The sequence below is a fragment of the Pagrus pagrus genome (assembly GCF_965226575.1).
Source record: "Pagrus pagrus genome assembly, chromosome: 9".
Classification (NCBI taxonomy): Eukaryota; Metazoa; Chordata; class Actinopteri; order Spariformes; family Sparidae; genus Pagrus; species Pagrus pagrus.
In genome coordinates this window covers 24,774,772-24,785,468 of record NC_140193.1, presented here as the reverse complement: position 1 = coordinate 24,785,468, position 10,697 = coordinate 24,774,772, and positions in this window count along the sequence as shown.

The window sequence follows — 10,697 nt, the reverse complement described above, 5'->3', positions numbered from 1 at the left end:
CCACAGCAAAAGTATACAAAGGTAAATATAAGGTATATATAAGTGCAGGGAAATTTCCTTAAACAGGGCTCTAGGGTCTGGAAAAGATTACATGACTTTGGGTTTGGCGATTGTAAGAGTGATTTCACATTTGAGATATGCAACTTGAGACATTTACACTGACATTGAACACATTGTGACAGTTTCAGAGCATCTCTACTGTCATGAGCCATATCAGTAGCATTTGTTCTGTCTGTGATCATCTTCCACCATTTCAGGTCACATTGATTTTTGTTTTTGTTCCCCACAGTAATCTCTCAGACTCTCTCCATGTATGTTGACTTCTTCTTCCTTTGCTTTCATATCTGTCCACTGTGCTGGCTTTTATGGATTGGATCGCAATGAATATGGGGGGGTAAACAATTTGTGACAATGCACTTGAAAAGGATTATGTGATACTTAACTTTTGTGTGTGTGTGTGTGTGTGTGTGTGTGTGTGTGTGTGTGTGTGCGTGTGTGTGCGTGCGCATGCTCGTGTGGATCAGAAGGTGTCCTGGTGGTTCTCTGGTTTCTGTTGGACCCTCTAATCCTTTTAAATCAGCTTTGTTAATCCCACTTTCTTCTCACAGCTGCTGTGGCTTCATGCAGGCACATACAACCTCTCACCACTGTCCATATGGGCTGCATATTCAGCTCCTTTGAAAGGAACACTGACATTTTTCAAAACATGCTTGTTTACTGGCATTCAAAGACAGAGAAGGATTAGAAGATTGATATCAGTTTCCTCTCTGTGCATGCAGTACAGAGATGCATCTGAAACACTTCCACCTTCTACCTTTTGAGCCAAAGGGAATTTCACGGGAGATTTTCTCTGTTTTCTCTGTTAATTTATCACCAATTTCAATAATATTTGTGTCTTTCTACCGCATAGACTTCATAGTTTTATGCCAGGGCCATCTTTCCTGGGGTGAAATACTTCTTAAACAATAGTAAACCAACATTTACATTTACAAAAAAAAAACACAAGCAGATGAATCACATCTAGATAAATTTTAAGTGAATTGTCCATTTTAAGTTATTCATTGAGTTTGAATTAAGGTAATTCAAGTGATTTAAAACAAAAAAATAAGCTAATTTTCATTTAATGATAATAATAAACCGTTCACCAAAGCATAAATTGAAAGTGTTACACAGCTCTGTGGAGCAACACTCATCAAAAGTGCATCTACCATAAATCAGGCTTAAGGCTGTGACCTTTTTAAGGCTATCACCTCTATTAAAACCAATTACAGTGTTGGAGATAAAAAAAAGAAACAAAGACAGAGAGATGCAGACGTGATGTTGTGGTTCATGATCAGCACCTCCTGAAAACTATTTTCTATGTGTGTGATGTCATCAAATATGTGATGTATGGGCTGCCAGTATAACATATTTAATTTTTTTCTAATCTTTGTGCATGTCTTAATTACATTTTCTTGACTTGTTAATGTTTCAATGTTTGTTGTTACTTGTGGCTTTATAAGAACCTTAGAAAGGTTAGCCATCACTTTATAGAAGCTAATGGGGATCCTAAGGATGAAAGAAGTACAAAGGAATGACTGGGAAACACCTTGGACTCCTCATCTATGATAGAAGAAATGTTTGAAACCCATCCTTGTATTTAGCCAGCTTTTTGGCCTTGATGCTGGCAGGCAACAAGATCAATAGCATCAATGCAGCATGCAAGAACTACATTGTAGAGGATAGGAGGAAGATATTGTCAGGAACAACATTAAAAAGAACAGATCGTTTTCTTTTATGGATACTGGAAATAGAAAATACATGTGTGCTGTCTGATTTGACTTGACTATGTCTTTAAAAATGCATAAGGTTGTTGGGTGAATTTACTCTTTCATTTTGATAAAAGCTGTTGTTGTTTTAGTGTCTCAAGTGTCTAGTGAAATTCTTAAAAATGAAAACAATGATTAGTCGAACGGGTTGTGGTGTAAAAGAAAGACAGGGAAAAGGAAGGATAAGTGGATGTGAGACACAAAAGCAACACAGCCACTCCCCTGTGCTGCCAATGGGATTTCTTTTTTGTTTTGAGGCTTTTGCCCTTTTTCTCCTTCGCCTAATCTCTCTAAAATATTCTCTCCAACTCCCCCCGCTTCCCAAAGATTTGTTTATGGAGGCAGAGGCTTTGAACCCTCCCCGTCTTTTTAGTTCAGAGGCTGTGAGGTGGCAGCTGCTAATGTCAATGCTAATGATGCTTTTCCAACACCTCTGCACTGCCAGCTCAGGCTGAGGCCAAGGTGCCAACAGTCATGAATTCTCTGTTAAGTGAGGTGAAGGTTTGTGGATAGAGGCACTGTTTTGTTGTTTGTTTTTTTTCCAAAATGATGGACTGCTTCATTAATGTATTCAAGGAAAACAAAGATGAATGAGTTGCTAAGCATTCGAGTTGTTGCTAGAGAGAGTCTGTATTTTCCAGCTAGCATGTCAACACCGAATTAGCTTCCGGAAGCCCCAGGGACAAAAACACTTGGGAGCCCCTTTCTCGCTGCTAAAGAAAACCTGAAGAGTGAAGCAAAGCTGCAGGGAGAAAGAGACACATATCATGATAAGGACTGCTCTTATACTGAATGTCTGCAGCTGTGACCTACATCAGGCTCCTCCTCTTGTGAAGGGTGCAGCCTGTCTTAAAAGCGGCTGAAGGTCAGCAGGCTGAACCTGCATGTCCTCCCAAATTACATATTCTACAAAGGATTCATCTTCATTGTCAGTTCATGCCTTTGGCCATCTTGTCATAATCAGCCACATTAGCAGTGTTCACTACAGTGTGGGGGTGGGATGGAGTAGAGCAGGTGTATGTCACCGCTCTGGGTAGCAGGAAAGCACCACTGTTCACCATTTGAGTAGTCACAAAAGTTTAAGGTTCAAGATGATTTGTGTGTCATTATACAACACAGGGTTGCATTACGAAATGATACGATAGAACATAGCATGAACAAGTTTATTGATTTTGCGGCAGGGTGAATGTAAACAGCAGTAACAAGATGGTGTTGCTACTATGGCCTGTTAAGAGCTTGATATCTGCGAAGCCCTGTCCATCAACTTTGACTGCATGTGAGCACCAAGCATCAATAATATAAACACAAAATCCACCTCTCCATGTCCTGCACTCTGTCAGTCCAGAACAATGTCTGCCCATCCAGTGCAACAGCTTGATGCAGGATTTTGTGGTGGAGACAGGTCTCTGTAAAGATGTAAGTCTCTGATTTCCCATTGCTTAGCTAACCAGTGTCCTACTTGTTTATTTCATTTTCCTGGGACAAGGCATTAGCCAGGAACAGCCTTAAATCTAAGATGGATTAGCATGGTTCTCAACATGGATCTCTTCCCTTTCCTCCCAGAAAGGTGCTTTGGGCAGTGATCATCTCAAAGTCCCCTGCTCTTAATCCAAAACCATATATAAACGTTAAATAACAATAATGTAGCAAATTTGAGGGAGCAACAGCCGCTGCATCTGCATGCACTGTTGTTGGTAGCTTAGTCTGAATGACAAAATTGAACAAATAATACAGTCGGTCTTCAAAGATCATGGTCTCTCATAGATCATAGGCTGTATATCATTGATTGTGCATTGAAAAGTCAGTGGCAGAGGTAGTACAGCCACAGTGTCTCTGCATAGGACAACAATGTCCAACAAGTGTTCTGATCTTCTGTCACAGTGCATGTTGACCTGTCACCATTATTTGTTGTTAGGTCTAGGAGATTTAGTTACTGCTCAACCTTCCAGATATAACCACTACTAAAAAGGTCCAACATATGACACATGCCTTGATTGCCAATATCAGAAAAAAGATGCAGGCCTTACCTGAGCCACTCAAATGCTCCAGCATCACCACCTTGGACTGGGTAGTTGTACCTCCCGACATCCTCTTGCATCAACAACCGTGCAAAGAACTGAGCGTCGGTTTCAGTTCTTTTAGGTTACAGGACAAATCTTATGGAAACTAAACCAAAACACTTCAGGGAAAAGGGTTTTCATTCATTGGAATGGAAGTGCTTGAAAAGGCAATCAACCATTAGTGACTTAACTCTGAAGTCCATCGTCCGAAGCTCAAATCTATCGCCTTGATCTGAAGGTAAAATTGGTCTTATGTAGCACCAACGCAGCACAAATGACCGCTAATGTGGTTCTTTGAGACTTTAAACTTTCTACCAGCATCTCACTATCATGTCCTCTTGTCTGTGAAACTTTTTTCATTAGACTTTGACAAACAAAACAGCAAACAAACAGGTACAACACACATTATACATTGACCTTTCTCACATTTTTCTGTGTCACTCTCAGTTGTTCCCTCCTCGTCCTCTATGTCATTGTATTTCCCTCTTCTTTACTGAATGGTCAGTCAGGCTCTCTGTTTAACTCTTCTTTCACTCTTCTTACCTGATTCACTGAACGTACAGTATGTTTACACTTTAGTGTCCAGAGTTTTCCATTAAAACCTTTTCTTAGGTTTCAAACCACGCTGTGTAGCTGATGTATTTTAGGTTTCTGAAATCAACCCAACCAGGCCCTGTGCAACTGACTCATATTTATCTTCAGTCAATTTATGTTCTGATTTAACCTACTTTTCTATTCCCCAGTTAGCTCTACTGTTGTTCACAATTAGCGCCAACACTAACTGGCTCTTAGTTAGCAATTAGTGTCCTCACCCACAATAAAACACTTCAGTAATAACTGCAGGTCTCGCTCCTCTCTCCCACTTGAAAGATACATAAACACATCAAAGCAATTCAATTAGACGCCCACAACACACAGAACAAAGATTATGATATTAAGCAAATGAGGATGCAATGAGCAACTGAGAACTGCAAAGATCTGCCAGGTTAGGGCACTGTATCAACCCAATACCCAAGAAAGAACGTTGGCTTTTCCGTAAACATATGTTAAATTTGTAGGTTTCATGCCTTCATAGCAACAAGCAACTTCATATGCCAAATCAAATGTTCCAACTTTGTGTTTTTACGTTTCAATTTTCAATTTTATTATACAGAAAAACTACTGTCAGGACCAAGTACACCCCACAATAAGCGTGGATAGCAGAGCAGACAGAGGACATGTACTGTATCGTCAACACTATCCTCAAATGGAGCACCAGAAAAAAATTTCTCACTTGCCCCTCAGGGCTTCCAATGTTTCATATGGGGAAAATTGTCTGACTGAAACAACAATTTCACAAAGTGTTTAAATTCAAATTCGAATCTACACTGCTCATACAGTTAATTCACAGACCATGTATCCAGACAGCGCTGCCTTTATAGTTGCACCTCTCATTAACAGCTCACAGTCAGAGAGACATGGAATTTACATGAAAAAGAAGAGTTATGGGTTAAAGCAGCATTTAAAGGCTGGTTAACTAAACAAAAAATGTCAACAGATTCACGGCCTAGAGGTAGAAAACCCAAATCAAGAGCCACTATCTTTTTATCCTCCAGTGCAAAGCTCAAACACTGAAGCAGTTGGCAGTTGCATAGCAATTAGAGCTAGGATAAATCAATACCTCCCAGGATGTGACACAGTGAAAAGGCTTCCTTTCACACAAACAATGAAGTATTAAGTTTGGTGAAATGGCTGATAAAGCAGAGTGCTGTTTATGTAACGAATGGGAACATAATTATGTGCAGGTAGCACGTTTGCTGCAACAGACCATGGTTCACCTCCGTGTCAGAGCACTAACTACTGTTGGCTTAAAAAAAATACAGAAAAAGAAATGGCCAGAATTTGAAGGTAAACTAGAAAAATAAAAATTTGAGCGGGACAAGAAGTAATTGTATTTACTACATCCAGTGTAGTGTCTGTTGTTGTAGACTAACCTTCCCACATTTTAATTTATTCAAATAAAAAAACACATATTGTTTATTTGTTTACCCAAATAAACTTCCCAATTTGTTGCACATCACATTTCACGATTTATACAACACCTAATTCACTTTATATATCATTGTAATTCTCATAATTAGTTTTTACTTGATGGAACTGCTGTGCAGTTCAATTAGTCTGATATAATGGATAGTGCTATGTGTACTGAGAGGTTTTACTTCAAGTTACAAGGTTGGGATTCTGATGCATAATAAAGAAGAAATGACCTTGAAGTTACTGGAACTAAAAAGCCAGTTGTCTCTTGCAAAAACAAGCTTTCTGCCCCATTTTGACACGTCAGTTCTGTCTCCAATGAAAAATGTTGTAGCCCAGTCACCAGGATAAAATGTTGGCAGTTAACCCTTCTGCAAATCACTGATACATTCAAATTTGAAAGCGTCATTCGTACCATTCTGATGTTTCGACAATACATGTCATATTACGTTCACATTACATGTGCATTACCTGACTGTCATATCAGGTGGGGAAGGGGATGGTGGTGGAGTTACAGACGAGAAAGCTGACAAGCCAACAAAAGCAATTTGAGCCTGCGTTTCAACATTTGTAAGATACTGAATACTGATGGAGTTCCAGAGTAACATCTGCTGGTCACATACTGTAGTCTGGCATTGTATTCAAACCAACACCAAGGCATTGTGCACAGTTATAAATACTGTTTTTACGTGCTTTTGGCATGTCACAAGTTAACATACAGCCAAAGTCGCCATACATTATTGCACTGTGTGTAAATTTTGCCCTTACTACATATTTCAGATGATACTGGTGTAATATCTGTTTCTGCACACCATGACAGTTACCACCAGCAGGGCATGTTGTCTGACAGTGACCCACCACAGACACACACTGCTGGACTCATCAGACTCACAGCAGAAGTGCAGGTTTGTCACCTGCTATGTTAGGATTACCTTGAGCTACAATGAACTGTTGCAGCCTTTAGTATATATACTACTACTACTGTACTACTATTACTGTATAACAGTAATATTGCTATGTATTTGTCTTACAAGTAACCCTGAATCTGTCACGTTTTACAGATCATCTGAGTGACCATGTGAAGCTCAGGTGTTCCTGCTGGACCCAGCAGAGGAGGAGGTTATTGCTTGGCAGGTGTCGTCCAGTGAAAAGCAGCATCAGAAGAAGAATGGCATGGTAAAGTGGGTATCTACAGAAAGATGCATCAGGATGAGCACGAAACACAATAGAAAAAATGTGTCCATTCACCCACTGCAGCAGTGAGACTCTTTCAACTTTTTTTTCTTTTTCAACCAATCACAATATTTGGCACAGGGAAATAAGTCATGCTTTGACTACACAGATAATACTCGTTACCATCATTGTTGGTCTTTTCATGGGATTTATTGACAGTAAGTCAATGATCAAATACTGAAATCCCTTTGGCTTCATGACTTATCACTACCCGGACTACTACAACATTAAAATGCCGGGTAGAAGCTAATATGGTAAATTAACACTCTGAGAGAAACCTTCTTCACGATGCATATGTTTGTACTGACACTTAAATAACGTTTTGATGCTAAACTGTCAAGATTGAAAGTTTGACTAGACAGCCTTTACGTTCTTTGTATTGTGACATTGCGACTTTAGGTCGAGGGAAGGATGAACGCTTGCTCAGCCTCTGTAAACAGTTTTTATACACAGGTGAGGTGCACAGCAAAGGTCTGAAAATAATGATCACCCTCTCAATATAGGCCACATTAGCATCACATTAACCTTTAGGGAAGTGCTTGTGTGTGAGTTTGAGCCAGGGCTGGAGGAGAAAAGGGTCAAACTCTTTCTCTCCTCCCTCCCTCTCTCTCTCTGTAATTCCCTCTTCGTCTCCTGCTCCCCTTCTTCATCCGTCTGTCTTCAGGCATTTATTTGTCTCCTTGCGCGAAAAAACAATGCAAGACTGCAAAGTCTTCTTTCCACCTTTCCTCTGTTTTTTTTCAAATCTTTTTTTCATTCTCCCTTTTTACAAGGCGAACACCTAGAAGCATATATTTAGAATGAAATCTGTTACTTTCAGGGATGTGTTTATGTGTGTAATGTGTTTTTCCCCCTAAAAAGCTTCATTATAGGTCTCATTTATTATTTGGTGTCACTTGTGAAGTATGCAAATCATTTGAATGAAAAGAAGTATAATCTTTGAAGTGTGATTGCCATATCGTCTTATGACAAGGCTTTGGCAAAGATTATCTCATCTCTTGTGTTGGCATGATTATATGATGTATAACAACTAAAACCTCACACAAACACCCCTTAAAAATCTTCCCAGTAACTAATTGGAGTGGACTAAACCACTAGTGTGGAAGCTCACAGTTAGCTTTGCATACAAACAGAAAAAATGGGCAAACAGACATTTGCAGTTTATCCTATTCTGCTCACAAATCACCAAGAAATACAGACAGACACGTTTGCCCCCCTCTTCTCTTTAAACACTGTGGAAGAGAGGAAGTATAAATCAAGATCATTTTGCCTCTGGACATGAAAAAAGATAAATAAATAGGTAAGACAATAATATCACAAATGTTTTGGTAACCTTGTGGTTGTATGTAGCTTTGTTGGTATGCTTAGCATACGATCAAACAGCAGACAGTAGGTATGCAAGTTTGTGGTGCTGTTTTTTGCTTTGTGCTATGAGCTGCACACTGATGAATCCTCCCATGTTGCACAAGTACAAACATTAACAACGTAGCAGGAAATAGAACATCATAATATGGAGAATAATCAGTGGTATCAGCGTTTTTTTTTTCCTCCACTTCTTTCTCCCTTGCTTTAGAAGTTCTATCAGTGGTTTAATACGCAAACTGAAAATAATCCTGCTGTTAATCTCTTAGTCAGTCCTTTTGGCTCTTATACCAGCCCCAATTTAATCTGCAGGCAACTGTTCTGCTAACAAGCTGATAAACCAACTCTACACACTACTGTAAAGAGTCAATATTAGTCTTACTGTATATTTATCAAGTGGACAGTTTGGTTTCACAGCAGTTGCAATGTATTATCACGGCATTGCTCTGTCAGGGTAAATGCATGACATTAAAACATCAGGTCCCACTATATTTTAAAAGTAAGCCATATCAGAGCCAAATTAGATTACATGCAATTTTACCCTAGACACACAGACTGTAATTTGACAAATGTAGTGCCATATAATAATGGTCAGACAAAACACGGACAGGCTTTATTTAATGTAGTTGCTAATTACTTATTAGACCCTTATTAATTATTCTTAAAGGTTAATTAGCAACACATTACAAAAAACTGTACTGCAAAATAAAACAGAGACCACCTTTATTTCCTACCTGTTAGATCCTTATTAGACTTTCTTAGAGGTTAATTAGTGACACATTACAACAGACCATCTCTTTGGCTTCTATGTACTATATTCTATGCTACACTTCTATACAAACATTTCCAAAATGTAGTTTTAAATTGTGCAGCAAAATAACTGGCAACAGGATAAAGCACCTACTGTCAGTGTGTTGCTACATTTCTCCAGTCTGGTGGGCTTTCATCTTAGCTGCTTGCAGCTCCTCTTTACTTCGGCTAGCATAGTGTGTAGTGTCTGTGGGTCTTGGCTAATATCTGGGTCGGGGTCAGTCTCTCTTATGCAGGTTGACCTGCAATGACATGACAAGTTTTTTGTTGCTAAATCCACGAGAAGAACAGGACACAATGAGGTCTTCTGTGCCTGTCTCTCGCTCATACTCAGATACGTTGTCCTTTTGTTGTTATCTTGAGGATTAACTATCTGAGAGAGTTCGTTTCATTCCACCAGGACACCGACCAAGTCACTAGTATAGCGTTGCAGTGCATGGCGCATTATGATGGATCCCACTCATCTTCTCGCAAGACCTGCCCTTCTCTTCCTCTGATTGGTTGGCTTTGTTGGTTACATTTTCTATGCTTGACTTAAACTGTTAACTCACACAGCAGTTCTGGTATTGTCTGTTTTACCTTTGTTTGTAGACGCAGTAGATGAAGAAGAAGTTGAAACTTTGTCAATGGGTGACTTTGTGAGAGATGGCTTGCTCATTTGTAAATGCTGTATCTGATCTCAGTAGTGTGCGAGCCATTTGAATGGGTTTAGGTTGACTGTGTGGCTTCCTTGCTCGCACAAAGGCTGGTCACAAGTTTTTGTTGACAGTGATGTTTGCATCCACTCGGTTTCCTGAGGTGTTTCCCTTGCCCTTGATTACAACACCAGTTGTTAAAGCTTTTTGTCGAAGTTCTTTTCATTATTTAGTTTTCCAAAGGTAGTACAAACAGACCAAGGTTCAAACTTTATATTGCGTGAATTTGGTCAGGTGTTGAGGCAGATAAAATTCGACACTGTCATTCCAGTGCATGTCACCCTGAGAGTCAGGGCGCCCTTGAGCACTTTCACCAGACAGTGAAAACCATGCTGCGCACTTACTGTCTTGAGTTTGAAAAGGACTGGGATGAGGGGGTTCACCTGCAGATGTTTGCCATTAGGGAAGTGGTACAGGAGTCTCTTGGGTTTAGTCCATCAGAGTTAGTGTTCCCTCGAAGCGTTTGAGGGAGAAGTGGTTTTGCGAAGGGACAGGCAAAGTTTGCTGGACTATGTCAGTAACTTCAGGGTAAAACTGTGTCGAGCTTGTGAAATAGCTAGTGGCAATCTTGAGGCAGCGCATGTCAGGATGAAGGGATGGTTTGACAGACATGATAAAAGTAGAGAGTTCATGCCTGGTGACAAAGTTCTGGTGCTTGCAGGCTTACTATTTTGGCCCCTACTTAGTTCAGGAGAAGGTCAGGGACAGAGACTATC